Source organism: Nuphar pumila, chromosome 11 (genome assembly GCF_984573655.1).
Source record: "Nuphar pumila chromosome 11, dmNupPumi1.hap1.1, whole genome shotgun sequence".
NCBI lineage: Eukaryota > Viridiplantae > Streptophyta > Magnoliopsida > Nymphaeales > Nymphaeaceae > Nuphar > Nuphar pumila.
In genome coordinates, this window is record NC_143259.1 from 4,494,096 (window position 1) to 4,501,734 (window position 7,639).

At 38.6% G+C, this 7,639-nt stretch overlaps 1 pseudogene; it reads left to right on the plus strand.

The window, feature by feature from the left end:
- Positions 1 to 441: 441 nt before the first annotated feature.
- On the plus strand, positions 442 to 954 carry LOC149821696 (zinc finger protein CONSTANS-LIKE 3 pseudogene; annotated as a pseudogene).
- Positions 955 to 7,639: the final 6,685 nt, after the last annotated feature.

Consider the following 7,639-nt stretch of genomic DNA (forward strand, 5'->3'; position numbering starts at 1 on the left):
ATTAAACCATATTGGATACGTTTTTTTTTTTTTTTTCCTTTTTTCACTATTTTTACATGTTGCATATGTAGGATCGGAAGGATTGAGGGAGTTATTTGCAGTTTTCTTCAGGAGGGGTTTGTTCTCTCATGATATGTTTTTTTTAAGATGAGTATGCCCTCTTTCATTCAAATAAGAAAGTAGTTCAACTAAGGATTTTACTCCCTCCGGGGCAACTAGAAAAGGCATAACTGCTTCACAATTTGAGCTTATCCAAAATGAAGCGAGGTTTTTGGTGTGCACAGACCCGATGTTTGAAGGTTTCTTCTCTATCGGATGTGTCGTATAGCCATGCCCTTGCTGCTGAAAAAAGGCACTTGCGATAGTCATCAAAAACCACCCACGAGATAACACAAATCGAAGGACGAGAGTAGACGCAAAGGGTTCATCGCGGAGGGCGGCATGGCGGGGTGGAGCATGACAGTGAGGGTGTGCAAGGCCTTGCTGGTGCTACTCTTCTGCAAGGTAGACTCAGCCTTCCTCTGTCTCCGCTGCCACAGCAAGGTCCACGGGGTGAACCGGCTGGTGTCCCGCCTTCAGCGAGTCTGGATGTGCGAGGTTTGCGAGCAAGTCCATGCCAATGTCACTTGCAAAACCAATGTGGTTGGGCTTTGCATCGCCTGCAACAACGACAACCACTCGACCAACCCGCTCACCCTACACCACAAGCAGTTGCCAGTGGTGCCTTTCTTCGAACCCGCTGGGACCATCGCGAACTCAGTCGAAGCGGCGAGCCTGCTTGTACCAATCGTTGACCCAGACGGCTTGCTAAACGTAAACTGTGCTAGAAACTACAAGGAGGTTGATGACGATGACAATGAGAAGGAGGCATCGTGGCTCCTTCCCAACCCTAAGATGTGTGCTCAGGAGTGCGAGCTCAAATCCGGCCAGTATTTTCTTATCGGAAGTCGATAGTTACCTCGATCTGGACTACGCCTCGTCCATGGACCACAGTTTGCCATGGGTGATGGATTGTGTTCGGTCTGACCTCCAACCCGAATCTAACGTATTTTTTCTTAAAACTGAACATTTAGTCAGTTTGAATCAATGCTTTATTTGATCTTTATTCAAATCTTAGAAAGAATTTGATCCATGTGCATTTTTACGGAATTGCTTGTTTTCATCACTTTTTTAATACCCAGTCTGGTATTACCATATAAAAACAGAACCAAATTCCATTCTATCCGTAGTCATAAATATTGGTAATGCTTCAAAAATATAGCAGAGAAAAGAACCATATTTTTGTGTCCATTTTAAAAGGACCAAAATATCACAATATTTTTCAAAATATCATGATATCACCATTTATAACAAATTATCATGATTTTATTGTGACATTTAATGGCAAATTAACGGAGAAAGACTGCACTTTTATATTTTTTAAGGATATGCATTTTTATTTTTTGGTCTATTTTTATTTTTGCTGATATTTCACTAGAGTGCAAGGACAATGAAATTTTACTATTTCTCACGAGAATTTGGTTGTTATTATGACGTTCTAAACCTTTATCAATGATTTTGTCTCATCTAGGGCAGTCATTGGGTTTGTTTGTTTTTTCAAGTGTTGGATTTGACCTGAACCTAGATATACGGATATGGGTATAGAAAATATATACATGAACTTGACCCAAGTGAGTTGGGTTTTTTACCATGATTTTTGTTGGATATCTTGTTGGGTGTAAGAAGAGGAGGTGAAAGAGAATTCAAATAAAGAAAACGTGGGCTCTTTTCTTTTTTGGAAAAGGTTGGACTTGATGATGTGGAATAGTTTCATATTGAAGAGGTTTGAGTTTGTTGTGAGTTTTATAACCTGCATGTGAACTCTTACACTTGTTCCTAAGAACAAGAGGATGGGATGACTACCACACACACACGCGCCCGACCACCGGTTCGGGTTCGGGTTCGGGTTCGGGTAATTGACCCTTTAGGGCCATATCCAATCAAGACCAAAGTACCTTTTTGCCCAAAGTTTCTGTGATTATTTGGATTCATTAATGGGTTATGAGAAATGATAATGGGTCTTGTCTCTTCGGATTCCATAACGGATCTCGACTCTTCAGATTCTCGGCTTCCGTAACGGGTCCTTTCCAAGTTTTGTAACCGTTTGTGGGTTATAAAACGTGGTTAGGGTTGGGGTTACAAGCGTGTTGTATGCATAATTCTGAAAAAGGCTCTGCGTTTTCTCTCTCCCTATTGCTCTCTCTCTCCTGAGTTATCCCGAAAAGGGCTTTCTGCAACATCGGTTCGTGGAGGTTGTCTTCGAAGGATAATCCATCGGAGTGCACCAGTCCTGATCGTCGAGGCTATTGTATCCTGAGGGAAGGACGCCGGACCCTGTTTACAATATATGTGGGGGCAAATCTTCTCTAAGGGGAGTACTTTCGTACACCTTAGCCTGTTATACAATATTAACATGTTTTCGTTGTTTTTATTGTGTTCTTTGCATCTATTTGTTCATGTATTGTTGTCTAGATTTTGGTATTATGCGGAAATCGATATGCTTGCTCCCTATTTATGTTTTGATCGACTGCCTTTCATGAATATCATGTTTGTACATGTTCTGATCTCGTTCATGGTGTTGATTATGAAACTGTGTGATCTGAAATATAATCCAACAGTCTTATAAAAGATTCTAAAGCATATAGACTTCTTTTGCTTTTATATCAAATGTAGACATGTCTGATATACCTGAGAAATTTGCCAGTCAGAATTTCAAGCATTGACAGCAACACATTAAAATCTAATTCACTACGATAGTGTTGTTATCTGTTCTGGAGCTCGACTGCTCTTCAGTTTCTGAAACTAACCCTGATCTTGCTATGGTTAGTGCTGCGGTAAAGTGGAAAGAGAAGGACAGTATATGTCGTGGTTGCATATTGTTGGCTCTATCCAACATGTTGTTCGATGTATATTGTTTCTCGTCTATCACTGCTAAAGCCCTATGGGATTAACTTGATAAAAAGTATAATACTGAAGACCAAGGTCTTGAAAATTATTCGGTTGCCAAGTTTCTGAAATATCAGATGGTAGAGGACAATTCGGTCACTGAGCAGGCACACGAGTTTTTTTTGTTGCTCCACAGTTTGGCTGAGGCTGATATGAAACTTTCTGAAAAGTTTCAAGTAATGATCATCGTGGAGAAATTTTCTAAGTCTTGAGTAGACTTTGGTATGTCTCTCAAGCACCGTAGAGGGAAGATCTCCCTTGATGATCTTATAGTAGCCATTGCCATTGAAGAAGAACATAGAAGTCAGAAACATATTATGTTGCCAACTGAACAACCTAAAGTGAACATGATGACCGAATCTTTTAAGGGCAAAGGACAAAAACCAAAATCTGTAATGAAAAATCAGTTTAAACCTAAGGCCAAAATCCAGAAAAATGCAAAGAATAAACTGTGGGCAGGTTGGGCACTGGGCTAAGGAATGTCCTTCCAAGAAGGTCAAAGCTCATGGGACCATAGATGAAACGCCTCAAGTCAATATGGTGATTGAGGTCGTTGGGACCAGTACTGGGTATGTTTTTATTAACCCATAAATTTATCTCGTTTATGAGCCAACTGAGTGGCTGGTTGACACTAGGGCTAATGTGCACGTTTGTGCAGATAAGACTGTCTTTGTCTCATACCAGGTTGTTGTAGGCAGATTCGTGACTATGGGCAATTCAACGACTGCAAAGGTGTTAGGGATTGGACGCGTGGATCTGAAGTTTCTTTCAGGACGAGTTCTATCTTTACACAGAGTGCACCATGTGCCTGTAGTTAGAAGAAACATTTTAAGTGGTTCATGTCTTATTAAAGAGGGTTATAAATTTAACTTTAAATATAATAAAGTTATTATTTTACATTCTGGAACCTTTATTGACAATGAGTATTTAGATGATAGTTTGTTTAAACTTCGAGTTGAACATGTTTGCAGTGATAGATTAGAGAATGATATTTCTTTTGATTCATTGTCTAATGTTGCATATAATATAGAATCATCTCATTTGTGGCATAATAGATTAGGTCATATGAATTTCATTTCTGTGAAATGCATGATGATGATGAACTGGAAGATAATTCTTGAGCATTCCATAGATAAAACTAAAAAATGTGAAATTTGTGTGTAAGCAAAACAATGTAGGAAACTATTTCATACGATTGTTAGAGATTTTGAAATATTGGATCTGGTACACATAGATATCTGTGAGTTTAATGGAGTGTTAATCAGAAATCATAAAAAATATTCTATCACTTTTATAGATGATGACACTAAATACTGTTATGTGTATCTGCTAAAATCAAAAGATGAAGCTTTTGATAAGTTTCTTATTTTTAAGAATGAAGCAAAAACACAAACTGGTAGAAAACTTAAAAGATTGAGGTCTGATAAAGGGGGAGAATATACCTCTAACAAACTTGATGAATATTGCAAATTTTTTGGCATAATTCATGAGTTTACAGCTCCATATTCTCCTCAATCTAATGGGATTGCAGAAAGAAAGAATAGAACCCTAACTGACATGCTAAATGCTCTACTTGGGAGTTTTGGATTACCTACCTATATGTGGGGGGATGCTCTGAATACGGCTTACCATATTCTGAATAGAGTTCCTCAGAAGCATAATGACAGTTTCTCTTTTGAACTCTGGAGAAATAAGAAATCGAGCTTGAAATACCTTAAAGTGTGGGGGTGTCTTGCAAAAGTACTTGTCCTAGAGCACAACATGAAGTAGTTGGGTCCTAAAACCGTAAATGTTGTCTTTTTGGGTTATGTAGAGAACAACTATGCCTACAAGTTCTTAGTAATTAAGTCTGAGATATCTGACATAGATGTAAACTCTATTGTTGAGCTTCGAGAAGCTACATTCTTTGAAGATGTATTTCTCATGAAAGTTGGTGTACCTCAGAATCTTTCTTCTTTAGATATACCTTCAACTTCTGGTTTCATTCCCGAACATGTGAAAAGGATGACAGATGTAGGGGAAGAACCATCTTGTTCTCATCCTAGACTCATTGAGTCTGAGGAAGTGGTTGAATCTAGAAGGGGCAAGAGACCACGAATTACCAAGGATTTGGGAAGTGATTTTATCACTTACCTTATCGAGAATGATTCTTCCACTTTCCGAGATGCAATGGCTTCACCTGAAGCAAAGCATTAGAAAGAAGCCATAAAGAGTGAAATGGACTCCATTGTCTCTAATGGCACTTGAGAACTGGTTGACCTCCCTCGTGGTAGTTCCACAATTGGGTGCAAATGGATCTTTAAGAAGAAGTTGAAACCAGATGGATCCATTGACAAGTACAAGGCAAGACTGGTTGCCAAGGGGTTCAAATAAAAAGAGGAAATAGATTATTTTGATACATATTCTCCGGTTACTCAGATGACCACAATTAGGGTGCTTATTGCACTGACTTTCATTTATGATCTCTCGGTTCATCAAATAGACGTGAACACTGCCTTTTTGCATAGTGATCTTGTAGAAGGGATCTATATGGATCAATTTGAAGGTTATGTGGCTCTTGGTAATGAAAACAAAGTTTGTAGACTTGTTAAGTCATTATATGAACTAAAACAAGCTCTTAAACAATGACATGAGAAGTTTGATAATGTTATTTTATCATTTGGCTTTGTAGTCAATAAATCTGATAAATGTGTTTATTTCAAAGTTAAAAGTGATGGGTGTATTATTTTATGCCTGTATGTAGATGATATTCTATTGTTTGGTTCCAATATGAGAATTATGAATAAGACAAAGTCATTTCTTAGTAGTAAATTTGATATAAAGGATATGGGTGTTGCAAATGTGATCTTAGGCATAAAGTTGACTCGTTCAGCTGAGGGGATAGTCATTTCTCAGTCTCACTTTATTGAGAAAGTACTTGAGAATTTTGGTTATAACCAAGGGAGATCTATAGCAACTCCATATGACCCTTTTATTCCTCTTCATAAGAATACGACTGGTGTCCCTCTGTCTCAATTAAAGTATTCCCAGATTATTGAAAGTTTGATGTATCTTGCAAATTGCACGAGACTGGATATTTCGTTTTCTATGACAAAATTAAATAGATACACAAGTTATCCAAATCACACTCATTGGAAGGCATTGAACATGGTATTTAGGTACCTGAAAGAAACTATTTTCTTGAGTTTGCATTACAAGAGATTCTCTGTCGTTCTTGAGGGATATAGTGATGCGAGCTGGATAGCCATAAACTTTGGGCGTTATGGTGTGACAGAGTATGTTTTTACCTTGGGTGATGGTGCAGTCGCCTGGAGATCAGTAAAATAGATCATCTTGTCATGGTCTACTTTTGAGGCTGAGCTTTGTGCTTTAGATATCATAGGATTGGAAGTTGAATGGTTAAAGGGACTTCTTGAGAAACTTTCTTTAATGAATAAACAAATTTCTGCTATATCTGTGCATTGTGACAATATGGCCACAATTGCAAAAAAATCAAAAGCACAAAATATAATCAAAAGCAAAGAAAATACATCCAAGTCAGAATAAAATCTGTAAGGGAACTGGTGTCTCAGTTGGTGGTTGTTGTGGACTACGTTGGATCCAAAGAGAACACAGCTGATACATTAACTAAAGGACTAGATAAGTCATTAGTCCTAAAATCCAGAGAGAGGATGAGACTGAAACCCATCAGTATTTCATCTACAGTAGCAACCCAACTTATCTGAGTGGAGATCCCATAAAGTAGGTTCAATGTGGTAATAACAAGTTGTAGGATAAACTGCATAGCACCTTATTTATGAGATACTATGTATCTGTGTCTGTTCCCCTGATTACTCTGGAAAGGTGTTGTAGCTGCTACTTAAGAAAGAGTTAAAACTCAGAATGAGTTCAAAGCCTTATAGGCGAGATGTTAGCAGTGCATCTCTGGAGAAACTCACCTATGTGAGTGTGACTGTGTAGCCGCAGTTTAAAGAATTGGGTTATTTTTGAAGTCACTCATGAAACAGGATTCGGGCGCTTGGTTTTTAACGTGCTTCCCCTAGAGATTACAACTAGAACCTTTATCATGTTGTTTCTAATGGACACTCCTACACCAAAGGTTCAAGTTCAAGACTTCAGTTCGCTTCGTTCATGTGTGGGTAAAGTTAGTCAACTAAGGTAGTGGTTCAAACCGGAAGGTACCATTACTGAAAGCATGATATGTCCTGCTGCAGATTATCCCATCTTGCATCTTGGTTTCCTCCCGTTTTGATTCTTTGAATTTGTGGGGGAATGTTGGGTGTAAGAAGAGGAGGTGAGAGAAAATTCAAATAAAGAAAATGTGGGCTCTTTTCTTTTTTGGAAAAGGTTGGACTTGATGATGTGGAATAATCCCATATTGAAGAGGCTTGAGTTTGTTGTGGGTTTTATAACCTACAAGTAAACTCTTACACTTGTTCCTAAGAACAAGATGATGGGATGACTACCACACACACACGCGCATGCCCGCCCGCTGTGCCGAGCCGGGCTGGGCTCGGGTTCGAGTAATTAGCCATTTAGGACCATATCCAATCAAGACCAAAGTACCTTTTTGCCCAAAGTTTATGTGATTATTTGGATTCATTAATGGGTTATGAGAAATTATAACGGGTCTTGTCTCTTCGGATTCCATAAC